A 27297-nucleotide genomic window follows, 5' to 3' on the forward strand; every position below is an offset into this window, starting at 1 on the left:
AATTAAAAAAAAACACACACACACCCTGGCTTTGAAAAATGCCAATGAATTACTTCTAAGAGAAAGAAAATTATGGAAACTCTGCTGTGGAGAAGTTTAAAAGTATGCTTTACACTATCATTTACAGGCAGTGTATGTTGGTCTCACCAGCTGCCAGGGCTGGTAGAAAACTGCTGAGCTAGCAGTTATGACCAAACCAAGCATCTCTCTGTAATTAGAGTTAGCTGGAGAGGGGGAAAATGGCACAAAGAGGACAGGAATATGTGGTTTCAGATGGGGGGAGGGCAAAAAAGCAGATCAAGTTTCTCTTGAGATTTAAATTAAAGAACCTAGCTGGGTGTGACCTTGGACTATGTCTTCTGTACTGCTGTGCTGCCCAACACCATAGCCAGTAGCCACACTGGGCACATTTCAAGTGGCTTGTACAAATTGAGATATGCTGTAAATGTAAACTACATATGAAGTTTCAAAGACTTAGTACAAAAATATCTCAATAATTTAACATACTGACTGTATGGTAAATGATAATATTTTGGACATATATTGGGTTAAATAAAATGTAAAGTTTAATTTTACTCATTTCATTCTACTTTCTTCTAAACTGGCTTCTAGATAGCTTTAAATTGTACATGCTGCTTGACTTTGGTTTCTATTGGACAGTGCTGATTCAGACCTTTACTTCTTCACTTGTTAAATGTGGCTGATGGTGGGAAGCTGGGGTGGTTCAGATGGGAAGAAACATTGTGGGTGACAAGGTGACAGGTCAGGGTAAAGCATTATGGTGACTGCTTGTAGACTGAAAACTTTAGCTTAGGGAGTATGAAGAACAATCACAAGAGACCCAAGCTAATCAGGTCTGTCCTAGTTTATTTTGTGTTCTTACATACCTGTGACTGGGTAATTCATAAAGATGAGAGGTTTATTTAGCTCATCATTCTGCAGGCTGGCAAGTTCAAGTAGCATAGTGCTGGCATCTGCTCAGCCTCTCAGGAGGGCCATGTGCTGGGCCAAAACATGGCAGATATGTGTGAAGACGCCAAACCTAGGAGGGGTGTCCTCACTTTGGAAGAACCCTAACCATTCCCTCGAGATCTAATCCAGAATTGGGAGCATGAGAACTCTCTATCGTAAGAATGGCATCCAGCTGCCCATGACCCAAATACCTCCCAACACCGCCACAGTGGGGATCAAATTTCAGCATGAGATTTGGTGGGAACAAACCATAGCAAGGTTTACCTGGGTCCTCCTCAACCTCTCTGTGCTTCAGGCGGTTAAAGTGTAAAATGAGAGGCAGGACCAAATTCTTGCATGATGAAGTAAGTCTAGAGAAGCTCTTTACCTGCACCATTCCTGGTCACTCCAAACTCAAGAATAATTCTGGTAAAAACAAGTAGAATGACCAACAGAGATCTTTAGCCTCTGCCAGGACCCATCTGGAGAGGCACTGCTATTTATCTGTTAGTTCTGCTTCAGTCCCTCTCAGGGACTGAGCTGACAGAGTTCCTGTGACACGTTAACACAGTTAAAGACACAAAGAACAAAGAGTGCAAGATGGGAACAACAGATGTCACATCCTTCTTAAGGAGTCAGAAAAATTCAAAACAGCAAAATCCTACAGATGACATGTAGAAGGAAATGTATTTGTTTTCCTTTAAACTTACATATGAAATACCTACTACTGTAATGTTAACCTACCAATTAAAAAATCCAAGATTTTATAATAACACCTTAACCTATTAAGTAATCCAGTTAAATAACACTTTTATGAAACCCAACTTTCCCCCTCTTCAAAAAATCAAACATCCCCCAAATCAAAACACTATCACTTCCCAAGCATATTAATTTCTGTGTAAAAGAGGATGTTAAAAACAAACATACAAACAAATGACAATGAAATTCCATTTATAAACAAAGCCTTGGCCTACCCAAGGCTGCCTCAGACAGCAGTAATGCTGGTGCTGAAAACTGGCAACTGGGCTGGTGAGTTCCGTGTATCTGAATTAGTCACCACCATTGAAAAGTCGGAATGGTTAACATAAAGATCCCGGTTTCCAGTCAGGCATGGCTCGTCTGAGGTCCAGCAGTACCTGCCCTTTAGATGTGCATAGCTTGTGCTTCTCCAGCTGCAGTCTCCTGGCTGACTTTCCTTGTTTAGGGACCTACTCAGTCAGGCAGGCACTTGTGGCCTGAGGCAAGAACTGTAGTAGTGGGGGCAGGGATGGGGGGCATGGCCAGAAGGGATGAGAGGGAACATGGAATTGTTGAAAAATCCTAGCTCTAAACCTGACAGATATGGCTTGATCTTACTCTCCCATAGAGTCTGGGTGACCCTGGGCAAGTCACTTCACTAGTCTAAGCTGTAATGTGGGAAGAAAGTGAAAAATGTTCTACACATGAGGAGCCTGTGTGGTACCTAGCATGTAGTAAATGCTTTGCTAAAGTTATTCCTTCTTAACCCAAAGGCAAGAAAAAAAAATGTTTAGCCTAATCACAGCAAAATCCAGGTGACCATCAAGGAAATGGCTAGAAAACCATCACTGCAAAAATATGAAGGCCCAGGTCATACACTACGAATAATTCAGGAAGAGAAAGGAAAGAGTAAAAAATATCAGACAATATTCCAAAGTAATAACTGAATCAGGTGAGGATTATCCATGGTTACTCAAGCCACTGGATGAAAGGAAGGCTGGAGCAGGATGTTCACAAATGACCCATGTATCAGACTACAGATGATTTATTAACTCAAGGTGCACCTTGACATTGGTTAGGTCTGGTTACCATCTTAACCAAGAGATGAAACCTAGCACTGAGGATGGTGGAACAAGGTGACTTCTTCTGCTCCCTGATGTGATATAATATCAGGTGCATGACATCATTTATAAAGTATTCTTGGCAAAAGATGTTTAACCTCCACTTAATAACAAGCCTCTAGATCTAACCAATTTTAGGAAGAGAAGAGCATGCTAAACAATGCAGTGAAGAAGCAGACAAGCCCAGAGTGTAAGGCACTGTGTAGCACAGTGAACTTGAACTTTTCAAAAAGTCATTGTTTAAAGTTATATAATGAATGAAGGAAAAGTTATCAACCAAATTCATCAAGTGTATTTGATCAGTTACAGATTTTGGGGTGGGGGTGGGGAGGTAAGTTATAAAATATTGTTTGGGACTATATTGTTGAAATTTGAATATGAATTGAATATTAGATAATATAAAATTATTATTAAATTTTTAAGATGTGGAAATAGTACTATAGTATGGTTATATAAAAGAATGTCCTTATTCTTAGGGGATGGGTGGTGAAATATTTAGAGGTAAAGTGTCAAGATGTTTGGTACTTTTAAATGGTTCAGCAAAATTTTATATAATATGTATAATTTATATATATAATTAGAAGAGGGAATAAAGCAAATGTTGCAAATGTAGAACAAATGGTGAATTTAGGCAGAGGACATAAAGTGTTTGTTTTACAATTCTCCCAACCAGCAAGTTTGAAATTTGTTTTATAATTCTCCCAACCAGCAAGTTTGAAATTTTCCAAAATAAAAAGTTGGGAAAGAAACTGGGAGAGAAAGAGAGGGAGAGAGGGAAAGAGGGGGAGGGAGAGGGAAAGGGAGAGGGAGAGGCAGAGGAGGAGGGAGGGGGAGGGGGAGGGAGGGAGGGGGTAGAGTGAGCGGGAGAGGGAGAGGGAAAGGGAGAGAGGGAGAGGGAGAGAGGGGGAAAGGGAAAACGAGAGGGAGAGGGAGAGCGGGGGAGGGAGAGCGGGTGAGAGAGGAGGAGAGGGAGAGGGAGACGCAGAGGAGGAGGGAGAGGGAGAGGGGGAGGGGGAGGGAAAGGGAGAGAGGGGGAGGGAGAGAGGGGGAGAGGAGAGGGGGAGGGGGAGGGAGAGGGGAAGAGGGAAAAGGAGAGGGAGAGGGAGAAATACAAAACAGGAAAGGAAAAAAAGATGAGATAATATCACTACTCCTTCTCTCCCTCTTTTAGAATCCCTTCAACATCTATATTCAGGTCAGTTGCCCTGGGTTCCTTTTCATTCAATATGGTTTTATTTTTACCAATTTAATAAATTTCATTGTGTGCTCATCAAACTGATGTAGCCACTGTCTCAGCTCCCTTACTGGCTGACATCGAAACTAAACTTTAAACAAAACTCCAACAGCTCCTGTAAGGGTTCACCAGATAGGTATGACGTTTAAGATAACAAATCAAAAACTTCTGAAATCAACACCCAATTTGCTATCACGATGGTTTTTAAGTCAGGTGGATGCGAGGCTGTGGGCAGAGCATCCTACTGGGCTCTCATCTTTTCCAAAGACAGTACTCTCTCTCACACCTGCACTGGACACTGATAGAGATAGGACAGGTACAATACAACATGCTGGCTAGCCAGGCCACTGGGGTTTTAGAGAGTCTGTTTCCATATGGAGTGGGCCATGCCTGAGTTCTGATGCCTGGGGCAGCAATCGCATGACCTGCAGAATAGCCACTCTGGATTCAATTTTCAGGGACTGAGAGCTCCCAATGAAGTGGAAATTAATTCTGTGATGCCTTTAACACAGAGAGGGCTATAAAGGATCTGGATTCAGATAGTGCGGGTGTGCACCTGGCTCTACTGCATTCTAGTACAACCTCAGAGCAGTGTTTCTCCATAGGGGTGCTATGAACACTGTGTTAGGGACAGCTCTTCACTGGGCAGGACTGTTCGAGGCACTGCAGGACATTTACCATCCCTGCCCCACTTTCTCTTGCATCATGTGCCAATGGCACCTCCCAGTCTTTGTGAGGACAACAACAAACCCCTCCCCATCCCCCACACACACTCCCAAATGCCTCCTGCCTTAGACATCAGCTAAATTATCTGAGCCTCCAACTGGTGATAACATTGCACTGCCTAGGAAGTGGTTTGGGAAGATCAAATGTGCTGCAGCTTTTTTCCCCCCTACTTATTAAGGGGATGGAGTCCCCTTAATTTTTGAGACGCAGTCTCACTCTGTCACCCAGGCTGGAGTGCAGTGGTGTGATCTCGCCTCACTGCAACCTCCACCTCCCAGGTTCAAGTGACTCTCCTGCCTCAGCCTCCTGAGTAGCTGGAATTATAGGCGTGTGCCACCACATCCAGCTAACTTTTGCATTTTTAGTAGAGATGGGGTTTCGCCATGTTGGCCAGGCTGGACTCGAACTCCTGACCTCAAGTGACCCACCTGCCTTAGCCTCCCAAAGTGCTGGGATTACAGGTATGCGCCACTGCACCCAGCTAGCTGTTTACAAACTTAAATGAGCTATGCCTACGATACCCTAATATGCATCTGCACAAGCAGCCTGCCATCAGAGGAAAGGCTGTGGGGTGGGACCAACCACCTGGATCCCAGGTGGGAACTATTACAGTCTTATCTCTCTAGTCATGCACTAGAATATGTGACAGCTACTTGTTCTGAAAATGTTCCCCTTAATAAGTGGGAAATTTTGGTTTATAAGTGTTGCTACAGATAAAAACTACAGCATAGTGTGAATTTTAGAGTGAAAGCAGATGGCAAATACTTGGGTGATTGTAGCAGAGGAGCAGGATGGCCTCCCGCAAAGCAACTTCAAGGAATCTGGTTTAGAATGTTGCCAGAACTAACCTGGAACGAAAATGATACTTTTCTTAGTGAGCAAGTGATACAATGACTGTGGAAATTACTTTAGGAACCAAGATTACACAGTAACACAGAAGTTGACACCCTACCCTCCTATGCACAGGGCTGATTTTCAAAATGATGTGCTTTAGGGATCTGTTTTTTAAATATGTAAGTGATGCTTATGGAAGGGAATCAGTCTTAAAGGCGGGGCCAGACTGCTGCATACAACCTCAAATGGAACTGTAAGCCCTGAAGAAAAGCTGAGAATGGAGACTGGAACAGGGATTCTCACAATTTCGTGTGCATAAGCACCGCCTGGAGAGGCTGTTAAGAATAAAGTCACACACCCACCACAGGGATTCTGTCTGATTCTACCAGTCTGGGGTGGGCCAGGATCTGTGCGTTTAATGAGCTCTTAGGCCAGTTCTGAGGAAGGGGCCCACAGGCTGCTCAGGGAGTCTCAGGGACACCTCTCCAGAGGGCTCTCTGGTGGGATTCTCCGCCTTTAACTCTCTCCATGGGATATTCTTGCTCTCATGTTATGGCCTTCATGACTCAGAATTTAGGTAAAAGCATTTCTCCAGCCCCTAGGTCTGGTTGGATTTTGGGTTACAAAATTGTCCATTTTCACTCTTCATCTAAGCTTCTCCTCCCCCTGTACACACATTGTGTAAATAAGAAGCTAATTTTATTTTGCAGACCAGACAGAAAGTTCTGACCTCTCCTTGAAGGCCAAAAGTCTCAGGTATTAACAGAGAAGTTAATAGGTAGAGTGGGTGAAAGGCACAGTCTTAAAGAACAAAAGTAAAAGCAGATACCTACCCTGGGTCACAAGCCAACAGCAAAGGCATGGAAATGGCCCCTGAGGATCACCCAGGGGTTGGAGTGGAGCAGGGGCAGTGCTGGCTGGGACACAAGGGGTTGCAAATGGATAGTTTTCCCACAGATACTTACATAAAAATATCTAGTGCCAACACGGTGTTTTTATCACCTCCCTCAACTCTGTTTATTAGTCAGTGTTGCTGAATGCCTCCAAATCCCATTCATCTTAAAAACAGTAGACTGATAAAATCTCTGTTATCTCTGGACTTGGCCATCTGAAATGAGATCTTTTATCTTCCATTTCTCTGGCTTTCCAGAATACATTTTCATAGCATTCTTGCAAAAGAAAAGACTATCAGAAAAAGAAAAATGAACGGTAGTAAAGTTGAGAGAATATTACACCACAGCTTTTGGTAAGAAAATATTTATGTCCACAAGCATGCACCACACCCTTTCTGGGAAGATATTACTGGCCTAGAAGCCGGGTGAGTGCATCCCAAAATATACTTCACAAAAAGCACCATTACCCTCCCAAAATAGGCCCTATAATTAGGTAAAGTCTTTTGCAGTGGGTTGTCCTATATCATAAATTGACATATGTTGCTTTAATCTCCCTGCTTCAGCAAATGTAGCCATATTAGGCTACAAAAGCTCTCAGCGACTCACATGTAAACCAGATTGTGGTGTCACTAGCAAACTGATGCAAATAAACAGCTCTGTGTACCAAAATACTCAATCTCAATCATCTGTAATGAGATCTCTCTCCTCCCTAAGCACATTTTCATCACACCAGAACCGCCTTGATTCAAAAAGAAAGACTAGCCCAGACTGAAATACCGTTTAATCTTAGAGGTCATCGAATGACTAACACATCTGAAGAAGCTGGGGTTAAAATTTAAAATACGAGACAATCTCTTTGTGTAAATGCTGGGATCATGTTGTGTGAGTCTTGTTTTTATCTTTAGTTGACCGCCATTCTGTATAAGCTGTCAGAGGCCCATCTGTCTGTCTGAATTCATTTAGGTCATTTTTTGCTTGGAGTTAGGGGTAATAGAAGGGATAGCCTCTTAGCAGCCTTTCCACTCTGATGATTTTCTGAACGAATTTAAGTTTTTTAGCTGTATATTTACATATAATCAAATGTTAAGATATTTCCATTTTTAAACCTTCAAAATAATAAGTACTTTATAAATATTTACACTTTAAAAATTACTTATAATCTCAGAGTTTCTCAGCTTGGTATTACTGAGATTTCGGGCCCGATTATTCTGCAAGTGTGCACGAGTGTGCGTTACTGATCTATGATATATTTCAAGACATTTGGCAGCATCCCTGGCTTCCACCCACTAGATGCCACTAGCACACACCCTCCTCCCTCCCCTAACTGTGACAACCCAAAATGGCTTCAGATATTACCAAATGTCCTCTGGGAGGGCAAAACTAACCCCAGTTGAAAACCACTGCTCTATGTATTTATGTGTTTATATATCACTCCTTGGCATGGCCAGAAAAAAGAAACCTAGGCTTTTCAAGGCACCCACAAGTTTAGTTTGAAGAATTTCAAACTTCCTATGACTTGTAATGAAAAATCGGAATCTGTGACACAGTACTGCCTTTAAAGATCCATCAACAGCACCATGCTGCCTCAGACTGAGGGTGCCAGGACCTGGCTTCATTTCAGACAAGGCCTGTAAGAGGATGAGCTGCGCCTGGGCTCTTTCTTGCACTACCACCCTCCCTACTTTTAGGAGCTCCTTTCTTAGAAGACTGCACTAAATAAATCCTTTATGATCCATGACCAGACACTTCATACTGATTGTGAAGGAAGAGGATTGGGTGTCTATTAACAGCATCCACCGAAGCAATGCACCCTCTGTGCTCCTCGTAGGCCAGACCTGTGGGGCAGCGTGTCTAATGCTGGCCTAGGTGCACAGGAGAGGTGTGGGGAAGTAGAGGCCTCCTCAAGGAGCTCTGCCAGATGGGGAGGGATATGAAAATAGCATCAGAGGACAAAGAGGCCAGGCCCGGGAGATGGTAAATTCACCCAGAGAAGAGAAGATGAATGAGGAAGGACAGTGTCTCCAAACATTTGGTGGGCTGGAGTGTTAGAAAGTGAGTGGACTTACTTCGAAGGTGACTAAGAGCAATAGGTGATTCAATAAATACTTAACACATTTATGCCTTCTATGTGACAGGCACTATCCAGGCACCAAGACTCCAGGGAGGAACAAGACCAAGTCCCTGTCCCATGGAGCACATATACTGTATTAATAGTTCAATATAAGGACTAGATTGCTTTTCTTTCCTCCCTCCTCACTCTCTCCTTTGTATTCCTCACTTTCTTTTTTCTTTTTTCTTTCTTTTTTTTGTTTTTGTTTTTTTTTTAGATGGAGTCTCGCTGTGTCACCCAGGCTGGAGTGAAGTGGCGTAGTCTTGGCTTACTGCAACCTCCGCCTCCTGGGTTCCTATTTTTAGTAGAGATGGGGTTTTATCATGTTGGCCAGGATGGTCTCGATCTCCTGACCTTGTGAGCTGCCCGCCTCAGCCTCCTAAAGTGCTGGGATTGCAGGCGTGAGTCACCGCACCCAGCCTCCTTACTTTCTTTTTAACAAGTTGGGCTAATTGTTCAATTTTTAAATGCTGGGGTTTTTTTTCTTTCCATTTTTAAAATTCAGGTCTAATTAACATTCAAGAGAACTCACCCTTTCTATTATACAGTTCTGTGAGTTTTCACCAAAGCATACAACTGCATAAATACCACCAGCACTAAGATACAGAACAACTAGATGCCCCCTCCTCACAAGGGTTTCCCTGTAGGCCCTAACTGTCCTTTAATTGAATCAAGGTACCCTGTGCAACAGCAAGCTCCTCATCTCTGGAAGAATTTGAATTCCCTTGTCAGGGATCAGTAGGAGACTTTTTTTTTTTTTTTTTTTTGCTAGCAGGGGATTGGGCCAGACAACCCTTGAAGCCATGTCCCTCTCTTTGATTCTATGAAATGGCAGCACAGTCACCTACAGACATCTGACCTTAAACACTGGCCCATCTGCAATGCCATGGCTGAGTTTCCCAACCACAGGTAAAGGCCCCACCCAAAAGCCAAATTCTTTCAGTCAAAGCTCAAAAATTTCAGCCCAGCAATTGGATCCCTGTGAAGGCTACGTAATAAGCATAGACAAAAACGTAAAATCAAAAGAAAGGTTTGGAAATGAAAGTTTAAATATGGCAACTGAAGTCCAACCAATGGTATCATCTACCCCCACCCTTCTTTCCTCATAAATGTGATTCAAAATGACATTAACTCCAAAAATGAACACAGCTCAAACAAGGTGACCTCACTGGTTGTGAGGATGGCAGGAAGGGAATTATTTAGCCAAGCTTGTCTAAGAATGGGTCACCAGGGTTGGAGAAGGTGGTAAATGTTGCAGGGATTCCCACAGGTTCTTATGAAGTGAATATTGGAGGAGGGGTTGTGGTGAGTAGCTGGGATGCTCTAGCAACATCAAATGGATGTAACCGGCCCATCCTCAGCAGCCTTCCTGCTGGAAAATAAATATGCCTCTTGGTAGCCTGACTTCAATGGGAAATGTCTAGTCTCCAAACAAGGCTGCTCTGTTCCTAAGAATGACTGGCTTTATTGAACACTTACTATGCTCCAGCACTACCTACCTCATTTTATTCTCACAACAACCCTATGATGTAGGTAACATGATAAGCCTCATTTTACAGAAGAAGAAACAGGCTCAGAGAGGTTATCTAACAACCAGTAGGTATAGAACTTACATTTTAACCCGGGTCTCCTGATCCCAAAGACTGTCCTCTTTCCCTGCTAGCAAGGTCTGGGTGGTTGCTGAATTGAACGTTCTTGGTCTCCCAAGACCACTGTTATGCTGGTCTGTGGGCTGGCTCCCAGGCAAGCTGGACTTGTAGCTTCCTTTAATTTTCCATTTCCTAAGCTGCCTGCTTCTCTTTCTTTTAATATATGGGTCACACGGATCTCTCTGCTTTGGAGAATTTATTTTATTCTTTGGGTCTGCAAGTTTATTACTCTTATATTATATGGCTGGCTTAGCACATAAACTGCCAAGGGTATTCTTTAACCGGCATCCGGAAACTTTTCTAAATATACACTTATTACGTTTTAGAAAACCCCATATTGCTTAATACTATCAGCAATAACAAGAAAAAGTATCACACTGTCAGAAAACATCAATTCAATGTCACATTTAATTATAGAACTCCATTCTGACTCCATTCTGCCTGAGTTTAGTGCAGAAGTAAAAGATGGACAGAACAAGGCAACAGCTTCCCTTCGTGAGCACCATTTTACAGCAAAAGGCATTAGAAGTAAATGCAGCAACACTTACCAAAATTTCCGCCAACGATCACAAACTTTATATACACCACATGTCTTCTACAACAGAGGCAGGACTGGTCCTGAAAAACAATACCACAACAAAAGAAAAACCACATCATTAAACAGAAATAATTGAATACATATTATGTTTCTCTCTGTAAACTGCAACCTCTTCCTCTGCTTCGGGCACCCATCGATGTACTAAATTCCACCTACCAGTTTCCTCTGTTTTTCCCAGGAAGATGAAACCAATTTACAAATTATCTCAGTATTCACTAATAAAAAATTTTAAAACTGGACAATGAAATATACCAGAAACTATGCTTATAAATATCTGAATGTTTAGCCCTTTGAAATATTTGAAGACAAGAGAACAATGGAAAAATATCTGCAGTTGAACTCATAACATATTCCCCCAAACCAATTCCTCTTTTCTTTCTTTCCAGTAATATCCTCCCTTCTTGCCAGCTAGCTGTGAGACCCTGGACAGTTTTCCTAACCTTTCTTTTCTAGGCTTTATTATGTGTAAAATAGGGATTACTGTACTGACCTCATAGGGTTGCTATGAGGATTAAATGATATCAACTAAAGAACATATATACACGACATAGAAGGGCTTATAACAGCCTCTGGCACACAGTAAACACTCAGTAAGCCTGAGCTGTTATCATCATTCTCCCAGTCCCTCAGGCCTGTAAACTAACACCGCCTTCTTCACCTCCACTGCAAACCCTGGCCCAGTCCAGCCCCGCAAGAATTTCACAGTGGTGCTGGGAACACATTGCTTCTCCCTATTCTCATCGTTACACTCCATCTGGTCAGCATCATGCCTGGCATACACTGGTCTCTTGGCCTCCAGTTTCTTCCCTTCCCATCCAACTCTCATGGCTGCACAAGGAATCCTTTCTAAACACAACCTACACAGCCTGTCTTTCCTCAACGGATGCACCTTCCACCACTTCCTATGACCTGCGAATTTACCTGTCGAGTCATGTTAGCCTGGCACTCAAGCTCACCCCAGCTTTTCGACATTATCCTATCAAATGCTGTAACGCCCAGAGGCCTGTCCGGCCTCTGAGCCTCTAGGCAGGCCATCCCTCCTCTGGTAGGAGGCCTGGCCATTGTCAAGGGCAGGGGCTCTTTACCTTTTGTGCTATGGCAGTCTAAAGACATCTTTCTCAGAATGATGTTTACAAATGCTTGAAACTAATACATGAAATGCACAGGAGTCAAACAGAGTATACTCTTATACAGTTATCAAAATATTTGACAAAATTGTTATGAACATCTTTCAATACTTAAATAATTTCCAACAAGTCTAATATACTGTAATTTTGAAGTACTATTAGGCATAAATGATACTTCAGAATATCTATAACTATGAAAATATTCATAATTTCTATTAAGGACAAATAGCTAATGCTACTTTCATAATATTAGGAAATGTACGATTTCAGATAAGGGTTAGAGACAATGATGAGTTCATGTTTTTCCCCATCCAACTTCATCGGCCCCCTGAATTACATGCATGGACCCAGCTTTCAGGCCTAGCTTCATTCTCATTGACTTTTCCACCTTGATTTTCCCAAAGCAGTATTATCTTATGCCTCTTTATTTTTCTCTTTTTAAAAGTACTTTATTTGATATAGGTACTTTAAATAAATGTACTACTTTTAAAGTCAGCCTTTTAAGTTGTCAGGGAAGGTCCTATCTTCTTCCCTATTTTAAAACTCCTTCCACAGTTAATAATGCCTTGCCTTATCACAGCACAGCAGGGAGGCGCTCATCAGGACTGCTGAGTCCATCCACGGGTAATGGTGCAATCTGCTTGTCCTACATGAGCTCAGGTAATCATTAATATTATCTCATTGCTCCTTTGCAGCCTATGAGGTCCTAAACATGTAGATGGGACACCTAAGCATTCTATATTTAGACTATAAATTACTGAAGTTAGGCAACACAATGTTGTCTTGTTTAATACTTCTCTTTTGAGAGTGAGTGATTAGTCCATGCTGTTGACTGACAGATCACCAGGGAACAGACTAGCTGTTCAATCATTCTGTCAATATAGAGGGCGCATGTGTGACACAAGCATAATGCCTGCCTTCCTGGGGCTTCAAGTCTAGCAGCTTTCCCCAGCTAGCCCAGAGTAGCAGATACTCTCTCAACCTTTCAGGTCCTTTGAATAGACAAGACACAACTTGTGATTTCCTAAGTATGGGCACTTTGGTGATCCATGCTGGTGAGGCCAGGTACAGTTGCTCTGGCCTCTACAAGAGACCACACCAAGCTCCAGCTTCCCATCAGTCTCACAGATGTGAACCGGTGGTTCTGAGGCAGGTGGGACAAATAGACTGAGCAGTGAAATTCCATGTCCCCTCCTGGGTGATGCTGTCTTTGCACATGAGGTCCAGGACAGCAACTACCACAGTGACTATCTTGGGAAGGTCTACTCAGTGCCTGTCCACATACTTCATGCTAAGCACGCTGAGCCTGTGATTGTCCAGCCTCAGCGTGGACACTGGTCCTTCCATCTTATCAGCCTTTTTCCTGAACAGCTGCAGCTCAGGAATCCTGTGTATCTTTTGTCAAGCACAACAAAATAACAGAACAGTTCTTCCTTTTCAAACGAATAGAGCATAATGACTTTCTCCACTGAAAACCACTTATAAGGGCATTGTGACCATTTGCTTTGGCAGAAATTCACCATTGGCAGCATTTTTCATACCCAATATCATGACAAGTGACTCTTAGGACAAGTGGGGGTGTAGTCTCCCTCCCCAATAACCATGACTGATGAGATTTCCACTCACAGAACAAAGGCTGGATTTGGCACACTCTTTTTATACTTAAGGCTATTTCAATCCATTTCATTTGAGTTTGTTCTTTTTGAGACACACCAGATATATGGTATTCATTACCAATAAAAATAGCTGAATGATAACAAAACGGGTGGCATGACTGTTTAATCTTTTGTTTCAAGAGCTGCAACACCTGCATCACCATAAATGAATGAAATTTTTGTGAGTGCTCCCACGTAACAATTCTGCTTTTAATACATATCACAGACTATTGTATGACTCCCGGTATAAAGTTAAAATGCTAATTACACACTGAAAACAAGCATCTCTAATATAGTTCTCATCTGCATGTGGTCATTCCCTCTTTCTTCTTCCCAAAAGAGCCCCCATATTTCTGCACCCACAGTGCTCATGGGCACATGGCAGCACGCCCAGCTGGGAGTGGGGGCGGGACAGTCCAAGGTTTTGCAGTGTGCTGACCTGCAACATTCGCATCACCCGGGAGCTTGTAAGAGCTGTCAGCTGAGGCCTCACCCAAGCCAACTGAATCAGAATTGATTTTGAAAGTTTCCCCAGGTGATCTGTGTGCACACTGAAGTTTGAGAAGCATCGATCCAAGAGATACCCATTCCTACTGCCAGTGATTGGTTTAAGAATAAGCATGTGGCCCAATTTAAGCCAATGAGATGTGAAGAATGTTTTTCTGGGAGCTTCTACTCACTCCTTCGGGAGAAGCTCCCTCCTTCTGAATGTAGTGTGGAATGCGACACCTAGAACTTCCACAGCTATTTTGTTTCAGTATAAGGATAAAGCTGGTCCAGAGACAGAACAAACACAGGGAAGCAGAGTGTAGGTTACTGCATTAAGTTGGCGTTGAAGTCTGTGGCATCTCTGTATTTCCAAGAAATGTCTTCTTGTTTAGGACTCCTTGACTTGGGTTTTCAATTACCTGCAGCTGGAAAACATCCTGACTAATCAGTCTCCAACAAAGCATTATAAAAAGAACAGAATGCCAAGGCCCTGGGCTCAATCACACGAGGGACAAGGCAGTAGGTCCAGAGATCAAAGCCATAGTTGAGAAACTCGTTTTGCTCAGGGAACTGACCCCATAGTATTTCCAGTCCTGATAACTATGGTACATTTGCACATTTCCAACAGCTTTCTAAATCAGCCAGTCTAAACGATCAACTGGAGGAAATGCTGAACACTTTCCAAATTATTTTAACCAGGATGGTCAACAGTTGCCCTCCCCAGAAGCCACACTGATATGTCATTTCCTGCAAAGACAATGGGAGACTAATTGCTCAGCTTCAGACTCTAACAGGGAAGACAACCTGTGACATGTAATTACTGAAGGGTAAAAAAGGAAAAGCTTGAGGCTCTCCAAATCTGTTTCTGGATCTGCTCCAATTACTTGGGGAAAAGGAAAAAAAATAAAAGAGCCAGCTGGTCTGGGAAAAGATTTGAGGGACTGGCAGTTCACTTGGGAAGCCACCCATACGTATTTTATACGTATCACTGGTACTTATTAAAGACCTTTCTGAGGAAACCAAATAGACCAGCTATTATACAAAATCATACGTGGCTTTGGTCTAATTCTGCTTCACCCATAGAAGTGACAGAGTCAAGGAGAAATGGATGTCTAAATGGACATTATCTCTTTGGTGTGTCCTAACTTCTTAGCCACAAGAGCATATTTCTGGGGTTAGGTTTGTTGTATTGACTTGATGAAGAAACGTGCTTTCTATCAAGGAGTGGAAGAACATTGATTGGTTCTCCACAGGATGTTCCCAGGTTCTGTCTCCTCAGAACTCGTTCTCTCTCAATACTGTTTTGCTATCTCTTTCCTGGTACATACACTTCCACTGTCCCAACTGTCATCCCATGGGATAAGTTTCACACTACATCTCTAGATCTATCTCCCATGTTCCCAGCTCCTCTGCCACCCCCTACAGATAGTGCCTTGAGGGCACGGATTTTGTTTTGGTTACTGTTATTTTCCCAGTGCTTAGCACAGTAGCTGGCACTGAATATGAAATGTTTGTTGAATGAATAAATGAAAGGCTTCACTCAGACTCGCAGAAGTTCTTGCCATCACCACCTCTCTCTGACTCTGGCCTCTCTTTTCCCCGCTTCCCAACACACACAAACTCTGGTTACAGCACTTCTCATGTCACTCCCAGACTGTCTCAGCTGGGAAGGATTTAGCAGCCCAACCCTATGCTTTACAGGGAGAAAACGGGTCCATCAAGGCCAAGAGACTTGCCCAAGTTCTTATTAGTGGGTGGCAAAGACAGGAATTTTTTTTATTTTTATTTTTTATTACTATACTTTAAGTTCTAGGGTACATGTACACAACGTGCAGGTTTGTTACATATGTACACATGTGCCATGTTGGTGTGCCGCACCCATTAACTCGTCATTTACATAGGTATATCTCCTAATGCTATCCCTCCTCCCTCCCCTGACCCCACGACAGGCCCCAGTGTGTGATGTTCCCCTTCCTGTGTCCAGGTGTTCTCATTGTTCAATTCCCACCTATGAGTAAGAACACGTGGTGTTTGGTTTTCTGTCCTTGCGATAGTTTGCTGAGAATGATGGTTTCCAGCTTCATCCATGTCCCTACAAAGGACATGAACTCATTCTTTTCTTATGGCTGCATAGTATTCCATAGTGTATATGTGCCACATTCTTTTATTTTAAATTATTTTTTTATTACACTTTAAGTTCTAGGGTACATGTGCACAACGTGCAGGTTTGTTACATATGTATACATGTGCCATGTTGGTGTGCTGCACCCATTTACTTGTCATTTACATTAGGTATATCTCCTAATGCTATCCCTCTCTCCTCCCCACAACCCATGACAGGCCCTGGTGTGTGATGTTCCCCTTCCTGTGTCCAAGTGTTCTCATTGTTCAATTCCCACCTATGAGTGAGAACATGCGGTGTTTGGTTTTTTGTCCTTGTGATAGTTTGCTGAGAATGATGGTTTCCAGCTTCATCCACGTCCCTACAAAGGACATGAACTCATCCTTTTTTATGGCTGTATAGTATTCCATGGTGTATATGTGCCACATTTTCTTAATCCAGTCTATCACTGATGGACATTTGGGTTGGTTCCAACTCTTTGCTATTGTGAATAGTGCCGCAATATGTGTGCATGTATCTTTATAGCAGCATGATTTATAATCCTTTGGGTATACACCCAGTATATACCCAGTAATGGGATTGCTGGGTCAAATGGTATTTCTAGTTCTAGATCCCTGAGGAATCGCCACACTGACTTCCACAATGGTTGAACCAGTTTATAGTCCTACCAACAGTGTAAAAGTGTTCCTATTTCTCCACATCCTCTCCAGCACCTGTTGTTTCCTGACTTTTTAATGATCGCCATTCTAACTGGTGTGAGATGGTATCTCATTGTGGTTTTGATTTGCATTTCTCTGATGGCCAGTGATGATGAGCATTTTTTCATGTGTCTGTTGGCTGCAGAAATGTCTTCTTTTGAGAAGTGTCTGTTCATATCCTTTGCCCAATTGTTGATGGGGTTGTTTGATTTTTTCTTGTAAATTTATTTGAGTTCTTTGTAGATTCTGGATATTAGCCCTTTGTCAGATGAGTAGATTGCAAAAATTTTCTCCCATTCTGTAGGTTGCCTGTTCGCTCTGATGGTAGTTTCTTTTGCTGTGCAGAAGCTCTTTAGTTTAATTAGATCCCATTTGTCAATTTTGGCTTTTGTTGCCATTGCTTTTGGTGTTTTAGACATGAAGTCCTTGCTCATGACTATGTCCTGAATGGTATTGCCTAGGTTTTCTTCTAGGGTTTTTATGGTTTTAGATCTAACATGTAAGTCTTTAATTCATCTTGAATTAATTTTTCTGTAAGGTGTTAGGAAGGGATCCAGTTTCAGCTTTCCACATATGGCTAGCCAGTTTTCCCAGCACCATTTATTAAATAGGGAATCCTTTCCCCATTTCTTGTTTCTGTCAGGTTTTTCAAAGATCAGATGGTTGTAGATGTGTGGTATTATTTCTGAGGGCTCTGCTGTGTTCCATTGGTCTATATCTCTGTTTTGGTACCAGTACCATGCTGTTTTGGTTACTTAGCCTTGTAGTATAGTTTGAAGTCAGGTAGCGTGATGCCTCCAGGCAAAGACAGGATTTTAACTCAAGACCCAGCACCCCTGCTACCAGGCAACTGACCAGTTCAAAAATCTTCAACGGTCTTTCAGTACAACCTTGTACAGGGCCTGGTATGCAGTAGGCATTTAATATCTGTTGAGCGACTGACTGAATAAATTAATGGGTCTCACGCATATGCCAATGGGTTTTAGTTTTTCTCAAAGTGGAACACTCCTCAAAAGACAGACAATATCCTTGTATATAAAATGAAGATGAGAGGAGCTGCTCTCTCCTCTATAATTGGGGGAGCAGCTGGCACACCAGACTTCTTCCCCTGCAGCGCCTAAGCCAGCTCCCAGGAAACTCAGGGCTTGGTGACACTGCTAGAAAGACCAATGACTTCCACAAACTTTTCAGCTTTGCACTCAAAGCCATCCACCATCATTCCAAACCCACCACATCAGCCGTATCTTTCATTTTTTCCTCCTCCCTCATGCCTTGCCTTCTCAGAGCACTTGCTGTTCTCACTTGTCCCTCCTCTGAGCCTTCACCTGTCCTATTTCCTCTCTTATTGTGCCCTCATCTCCACCTGCAAGAATACAGAACCAACCTGTCCCTCAAGCCAGCTCTCGTATAAATCCCTCCCTGAAGTTCTTGCCCAGTTTCCCCCACTAGAATTAGTCTTACTCTCTATATACCTCTACTGTACAACTTTTTCACGCTATCTGCTGCAAGGAAAATGGCCAGGTCCTTGAGGGCAAGAATGCAGGCTAAATGTATCTTCGAACCATTGGCACCTTGTCTGACCCAATGCCTTGCACAGAGGAGACAGTTCTAGTCATTCTGTTGCATTCAAAGGGCTTCATCCTTTTTCGTTCACCTCTGTGACCAAATTACATACATTTTGTAGCTGAGATTCCAATTCTTCCTCTAGCATGTATAGACTGATGATACAGCTAACACACACTTGCAGGGCCCACTTGCTAAGGAACTGCTGTGTGAGTCTTTGTTGAGTCTCATTTTCAAAAGCAGAGAATGGGGGTGAGGGGAGACAGGGAGCATGAATTCCACTCCCCTCCAAAGCTCTCTGTGCCCATGGCTATCCTGTGCAACATGAGGTACAAGCTGGGAAGCTTGTGCACAAAAATAACTGTCAATTTAAAATATAGTATAGTCCTACAACCTGCCATGCTACAATATTCTCTGCAAGCCCAAACTTGATTGTCTGAAAAATTAGAGTTCCAAATGGTGAAATAAACCATTAAACAAGGAAGCATACAAACAAAGCCCAATTGCCAGGGAGGAGGATGGGAACTAGAAAATACAGGGTTTCCTAGGAAACTGAGCTTACTTTTGACTGACTGTGGCCTTCCCTTTCACTGGATATAGTGGGTGGGAGGGAGGTGGGAAGGGTGCTCTGAGAAGGCAACACTGACCCATCTGCTTCCCCTGCCTGCAGGGGCTAGAGTCCTTCTGGCTACACTCCAACAGGAGGGCAGACTCAAGCAAGGTTGTGGTTGTTGTTTTATTATTTGCTTGAGTGGGAGTAAACAGCAGAGAGAGAAGAGGAGGAGGAGGAGAGATGAATAGAAAAAGAGATGAGCATGGAAGGTGCTCAGCCAGCAGAAAGGAATTAATGACCACAGAATGAGGGGGCAGGAAGGTCACAAGCTGGCTGCTCCCTTCTCATTGGCTATTGCCAGGTCTAGAGGGAATCAGAGGCTCACTGTTGAGCAAGGCACCAATATAAGCTCATGCTCAGCTGCCCTAGAGGCCAGGTGTAGGGGTCCCAGCATCCATGGCTCTGAAGCTGGACTGGAGAGATAAAGATTTGGGGCTCACTGGCACACATGGGTGGGCAGAGTCATGCAAATGGATGACTGGATGGGTGGGGGTAGGGCTTTAGCTCCCCATCTCCAATCCCCATCAACCCCCAGGCAATAGTAGTAGTAGCAGCAGTAGTACTGATATCATTTCATATTATTATTACTATATTTCAACGTTAAGGCCATGAGTACCCAGTTTATTTGGGGAACAAATAAAAGAAACAAATGCCATTGGAATAATCAGTTGACTATCCGGAGGAAAAAACAACAATTCTGCTTCTATGAGACTTATGAGAATGAAGCATACAGTTATAATAATCATGTCTTTCTTTTCTTACTGGTAATGAGTCCCTGTCAGGTGATCACATCACATGTATCAGGAAAAAAAGAAAATAAAACAAAAACTCTGTTCTGTAGTGTACTTGAATTCTTCCGACTTGCCCTTTTAAATTAAGCTGTTCCTAAGATCTGCAATCCACAGTCTGAACAGAAACACTGCTTTGCTATGATGCAAGCGCAGCTGCTGGACACGTCTAGCTCTCTTCCAACCAGATTACTACTCCCAAGTCCCTCCAAGTAGACATTCTGGAGTGGCTCTGGGGAAGGCCCATGAAATACACACAGTATCACAATGCTGCCAAGATCAAAGTTAATAATGATGTGTGCAGAGCCCCTTGAGTTTAGGTTGGCTACAATATCAGAATCCCAGAACCTTGGGGCTGAACGGAATGTTAAAGAATAACTAGTCTGATAGTTTTTAAGCTATTCTTTAGTATCAGAACTGTGTGTGTGTGTGTGTGTCCATGCCAAATGTGTAACAATTATGCCAAAAGATATCCAGCTAGCACACCACATACCTGGAGAATCCATTATAATGGGAAACATTTTATTTCAAAAAAAAAAATTCTTTTCTTGTTATTGGTAGTTCTGAACCTTAGATACACACACACACACACACACACACACACACACACACATTCTGAAGTGCTCAACTCCAAAATATTAGATAAAAGTGCAACAGAACAGCTCTGGTTCAAGAGGGAAAGGACTCAAACTCCTACCTCCATGGCCATCCTCCTGGCCTACCTGGTACTTCTGGGTAACTCTAAAGTTCTAAGAACACTGAAAATCTCAGATCGAGTCTCCCACCCCTAACCAGTATCTGAGTCTTCTCTCACATCTCTTCCAGCCTACGTGCATGTTCTCAATGTTGCAACACTGGAGACCAAGGGCATCTACCAGGGGTTCCCTACCAAGGACCTGTTTTATCCACCTGCGCCTCCCACATTTTGAATTATCTCACTAACATTGCATTTTAAAGTAATAATTGATTTATTTTCCCAGCTCTGATTTGGAGTCAGGGAGATCTTGATCTGAATCTCAGTTCTGCTAAGCTTGGTAAACTTGGAAAAATTCCTCAATAATGTGAAGTAGTAAGCCTGGTAGATGCCTTCCTTCTCTCTCTTGGCTTTTTATTTCATCAACACAAATCTCCATCAAAAGAATACCTAATACCTAGGAATAAGTCCAACAAAAGATATGTAAGACTTTATGCTGAAAATGACAAAACGTTATTGACAGAAATTACAGACGACCTATATAGAGGGTTGGACCATGTACATGGGCTGGAAGTCCAATATTTTTATATGTCAATTCTCCTCGCAATTGCATCTTAACTGCACCACCAATTTTTTTTTTTAAACTAGGTCTTTTTTTTCTGATGGAAATTGACAAGCAGATTCTAAAGTTTATAAGCAAATGCAAAGGGCCAAAAGCCAAGTTAATCCTGAACAAGAGGAACAGGGCTGGAAGACTTATTCTACCAGATACAAAGATTCACTATAGAGTAATAGTAAAAGTGTGACATTTGTGCAAGGCCAGACAAACAGACCAAGAGAACAAAATAGAATGTCCAAAAATAGAGCTACACAGTCACCTAACTTATGCAAAGGTGACAATGAAGTAATAAATGTATAAAAGTATGCATAAATGTATAAAAATAAAATATAAATGTATAAAAATAAAAGTAATAAATGCTGGGTTCACTGGGTAGTATAGATTGAACTGTGTCCCCCAAAAAGATATGAAGTTCTAACCCCCAAGTACCTCAGCATCTGACTTATTTGGAAATAGGGTTGTTGCAGATATGATTAGTTAAGATGAGTTATAGTGAATTAGTATGGACTCTGAATCCAGTGACTGTCCTTAAAGGAAGAAAAAAATCTACACAGAGACATGTGGGGAAGACGGCCATGTGGCCACAGAGACAGAGGTCAGAGCAATGCAGCTGCCAAGAAAGGAATGCCAAGGATTCCTGGCCACCACCAGAAGCTGGGAATAGGCAAGGAAGGACTCTTCCCTAGAGCCTTCATCAGAGAGACCATGACCCTGCTAACACCTCGATTTTGGACTCCTAGCCTCCAGAATCATGAGAGAATAAATTTCTGCTGTTTTAAGCCACCCATTTTGTGGCACATTGTTATAATAGCCTAGGAAATGAATACAATGGGTATCCGTATCAAAGAAATGAATCTTAACTTCCACCGTATACCATGCAAAAATTAATTCTGGATGAAGACTAGAACTAAATGTGAAAGGCAAAATAATAAAGCTCTTAGAAGAAAACATAGAGAACACCTTCATACCTTGTAATAGGTAAAGATGTTTCTTAAAAGAGAACACAAAAAGTGTTAACCACGAAGGAAAATATAATTTGGACTATACTAAAATTAAAAATGTCTTCATCAAATGACATCAACAGAATCAAAGGGAAGCCACAGAGTGGAGAACATAATTGCAATACATATATACAACAAATAACTCTAAAAATCAATAAGGAAAAGGCAGACAATCCAATAAAGAAATAGACAAATACTCGAGAGGACAAAACAGAAAATCCAAATGGCCAATAAACATATAAAAAGATGCTCTAATTCAGCCATCAAATAAAGGCAAATTAAAACCACAACGCATTACCAATACACCTACAGGACTGGCTAAAATGATAAAGACTAAAACCATGAAGTGCTGGTAAGGATACAGAGCAACTGAAACTCTCATACATTGCTAGTGGGAGTGTCCACTGATAACTGGCAGTTTCCATTGAACACACACATCCTGTGATCCCAGATCCTGCCATCCAGAGTCTATCCTACAGAAATGCTACATATGTTTACCCACTGATATGCACAAGAATGATCCTACCAGTACTATCTCTAACAGCCCCAAACTCGAAATAACTCAAAAGGCCACTTACAAGAGAGGGGCTAAATACATCTTCATATGTTAAACAGTATTACACAGCAATGAAAATGAACAAACTACTACTTATAACAACATGGATGAATCTCCTAAATATAATGTTATTCTATTATGACACAAGACAGTGCAAACTGGGGGACATCCAGGCTGTCCCCCAGTCTTGCGACAGCTTGACCTCTGCCATCTGCTAGGTCCTCTCCTGCTTCTGGTCAATTTTATTTATATAAAGTTCATAATAGATAAAACCAATCTTTCTTGTTAGAAGTCATGCTATCAGTTACCCTTGATGGAAACTGGGGTGTATTGGGACTGGATGGGGACCTGAGGGGACTCCTAGTGTTTAAGTGACATTCTTTTTCCACCTGGCCGCTGGTTACAAAGGAGATTTCACTTTGTGAAAATTCATTATCAGTGCACTTAACAATTTGTGCACTTTTCTGCATGAATGCTACATTTCAATTAAAAAAAAATCATCTCAGGGCGAACACAATGAAACCAGAAACAAAACAGAGCTCTTATAAGTATTGAAAGCAAAAAGGCACAGCAATTTAATTTAAGCAAGATAATTTGAAAATTTGCTGCACTAAAAGCTTAGAAGTGCCATTTCATTAAATTATGTTTTTTAATTCACTTTAAGATGAATGTCAGGCCAAAGCTATTTTATTACTATATGTTAGGATGGCATGAAGCAAATAGTCTCAAAATAAAATAATACAAATCATTTAAATTTTATCTTACTGATTTTTTAAAGTGAAGTTTCGGATATTCAAGCCCATTTTTTTTTTTTTTTCCACATTAGTTAAAAACCGTTTCCTGGGGCCTTGGTTTACAGTCTGCGCATCCCCAGATGAGAAAGCCCTTGGGATAAAGGGGTTTTCCCTCTGTGGCACAAAGTAGGCACTCAACATTGCTCTTCCAGAGTCAGTCCATAAGATCGGCTCATTCCTGCCAATGGAAGCAACAACAGCTCAGCCTGCCTTTGCACTGTCACTCTGGATAAATGCATAATTTCCATCAGTCTGAAATAGTGAAAATAACCATTCCCACCTTTGTGAATTTCTGGGGCTCTTTAGATCCCCCTCTGGAATATACATGGTCATGAGGTCCAGAGTCTTGACCCAGGCTGTCCCCCAGTCTTGGGGCAGCTTGACCTCCGGCTTCTGCTAGGTCCTCTCCTGCTTCTGGTCAGTCAATCCATTATCATTAGCCATGTGCTCCACAGAGCTGCTCCACCTACCACTGAAATAAATCCCTTGGAGCATAGAAACCGAGTGGTCACACTCTGGCCTTCTCAGACACTTTTGTTCTCTTGGACCCTCTGGGAGGGGAGGAGATCTACGCAGGCACCGAGATGGACATCCTGAGACTGCAGGCAGCCCCCACAGGAAGTGAGAGGCAGCCGCACACACCTCGGCTTGCATTCTGGGTTGCGAAAGAAACCATGTGGGGACTGTGGAGACCTCACTCACCCTCCAGCCTGCCCCTACCTGGGAGAAGAACCCGGGGCAGGGCCCCTGCCACTGAGCTGCTCTCCTCCATCCGCCATGAGGACACCCGGGCCTTTCTTTGATCACTCCGTTTCCCTGGATATTAGCTTCCCAAAGGAGAGCCCTCCTTAAATTCAAGCTCTGTTATTTTTGCAAAGACTTTTCGGTGTCAACTCTATTCCTAACTTCACCATCTGACAAAAAATTGTGTGGGTTCTTTAAGAAGGTCCCCCATCCCTAATTAGAGTTCTCTGGTAAGAAGATAACATATGCTTTTTAAATAACTTTTGATCATGAGTGCCACAGAGATTTTCCTACTGAAAACACAGAGGAATCACAAGGGTCAAATAAGATAATCAGTTCAAAATGTACATGGACAGAGGAAAATCACCTAGGTCAATTCCTCGAGAGTCTGCAGCCAGAAGACTGAGGCTCTACCAGCAAGGGCAGTGGTGGGCAGCGGTCAGCAACCCCCAGCCTGCGGATCAGACCTGGCCTGCTGCCTGCTTTTGTACAGTCCATGAACTGAGAATGGTTTTTACATTTTTAAATGGTCTCAAAAAATCAAAAGATTATTTCATCACACATGGAGATTACACAAAATTAAAATCTCAGTGCCTGTAAGTAAAGCTTTATTGGAACATAGCCATACCCACTCGTTTCCATATTGTCTATGGCTGCTTTCACACACAACAGCAGAATTGTCTTGATAGAGACTGTATGGCCTGCAAAGATGAAAATATTTACTATCTGGCCCTTTATAGAAAATGTTTGCCAACCCTGGGCTAAGGTGATGTCTGTGTTTGCAGAAGGATGTCCACTCTGACTCTTACTGTTTTGTGCCTCTGGGCCTGTCTCCACACTAAGTCACAGGCAAGTCCTAATGCTGGTTTCAATTTCACACTAACCGGGTAAGCCAACATAACCCGCTAAAGCACACTCTTTTAACCTGTGGTCCCGAGTCAATTCAATGGGTCACAAAATTTAACTTGGTTGATTGTGCCCAGCATTTTCTTTAATGAAATACAGATAAAAATATCAAGGGAACTGTTATTGACTGAATTATATCCCTCCAAAATTCATGATTGAAACCCTAAACCCTAGCACACATCAGAATGTGACTATATTTGCAGACAGGCCTTTAAAGAGGTAACAGAGTTAAAATGAGGTCATATGGGCAGACCATAACTCAATATGACTGGTATCCCTATAAGAGGAGGAGATTAGGACACAGATACACACAAAGGAAAGGCCATGTAAGGACAAAGGGAAAAGACAGCCATCTACAAGCCAAAGAGAGAGGCCTCAGGAGAAACCAAACCTGCTGACACTTTGATCTCGGACTTTTAACTTCCAGAGGTGTGAGGAAATGAATTTCTGTTGTTTGAGCCATCCACTCTATGATACTTTGTTATGGCAGCCATAGCAAATTAGTACAGGAATCACACAGAGCATTATTTTGTGGAGTTTTTGTTTCACTCACACATGTGGACTTGTGATATAAACATGTATTAAATTATTTGTGTCACACCAAAATAAATGGAAGAACACTCTACCAGAGGGAGAAAAATACATGTTTGGTAGCAAAATCAGAAACAGAAGGGTGTTCTAATTGAACCAAGACACAGAAAGAGAAAAGAGTACTGAACATATTAGGCATTTTGCATATATTATCTCATTTTAGTCCTTACAGTAACCCTACGCAATAGGTCTTCACCTGATAAAGAAACTAAAGCATCGAGAAGTAAGCTACTGAGGTGGCAGAGCCAGATCTGACTCCAAAGCTTATGTATTATTTCTCATGATGAATCAATTTCTATTTCTATATTCCTGAGAGTAGGTTGAGATTGTAGTTAGACAATAAATAAGGGAAACGATTTATAAATAATAATAGCTAACATTTACTAAATACTTACTGTGTGCCAGGTTCTGGGCTAGGCTTAACATAAACCTCACTTTATCCTTATTAATAACCCAATGGCTTAGACTCTATCACTATTTTTTTCAGTTGAAGAATCTGAATGTAGAAGAAATCATTTAACTTGGCCAAGATGACAAAGCTAGTAAGTTGAAGACCCAGGATTTGAACCTTCATTAGTCTGACGTTTGAGCTAGAGCTCTTGCCCACCACAAATGCTCTCTTTTAATTGTATTTATTGCCAATCTAAGTACAGCCATGTGCCACATAATGAAATTTCAGTCAGTGACAGACCACATATATGACAATGGTCCACTAAGATTACAATGCTGATATTTTTTACTGTGCTTTTTCTATGTTTAGATACACAAATATTTACCATTGTGTTATAATTACCTACAGTATTTAGTACAATAACATGCTGTTCAGGTTTGCAACCAGAAGCAGTGGGCTATACCATAGAGACTAGGTGTGTAGTAGGTTATACCATCTAGGTTTGTGTAAGTGTACTCTATGATGTTTACACAATGACAAAATCACCTAATGATGCATTTCTCAGAATGTATCCCTGTCCTGAAGCAACGCGTGACTGTACATAACTGTCTGCTGGTAGTCTCCAATTGAAGAAAAAAATGCATACTTTTTATCATACATCCAATAAACACTAACTGAGCACATATTATGTGCCATGCCCTGTTCTGAGAGCTGGGGATCCTGCCATCATGGTGATGCTATGGGTAAGAAACCTTAATGATGTAACCACACCATGCTGACTGAAATCCCCTCGTGGGTAAGGGGAGTGGCAGGTAAGATTCAGGTGGGTTGAAGGCACAGGCCAATGAAATTACAGAAATTGTAGAAAATGAGATGATGAGTCAGGATTACTAAACAGAAATTTTTAGTAATTTTATTTAATATTTATTGTATCCAGGTTCACCTGTCATGTGGTCATGTCTTATCTGGAGGTTTTTCAATGGCAGGGGCTATATCATACTTTAAAACACCCACCTCAGTGCTTGGCATAGTGCATAGTAGTTTGAATTTACTATTTTTTTAATAATGTTGTTTCCAAGAAAGATGTACAGA

General features: G+C 42.0%; 1 protein-coding gene across 6 annotated transcripts in view; it reads right to left on the reverse strand.

Annotated features, from left to right (window-relative positions):
• Window positions 1-27297, reverse strand: part of FYN (FYN proto-oncogene, Src family tyrosine kinase) — a 214377-nt gene that overhangs the window by 108951 nt on the left and 78129 nt on the right. For all 6 annotated transcript variants that reach the window (XM_016956180.4, XM_063812640.1, XM_054686190.2 and 3 more), the window contains exon 2: window positions 10805-10874. The gene's annotated coding sequence lies outside the window, so the exon portion shown is untranslated. The remainder of the gene's footprint in view (window positions 1-10804; window positions 10875-27297) is intronic.

Source organism: Pan troglodytes, chromosome 5 (assembly GCF_028858775.2).
Source record: "Pan troglodytes isolate AG18354 chromosome 5, NHGRI_mPanTro3-v2.0_pri, whole genome shotgun sequence".
Taxonomy (NCBI): Eukaryota; Metazoa; Chordata; class Mammalia; order Primates; family Hominidae; genus Pan; species Pan troglodytes.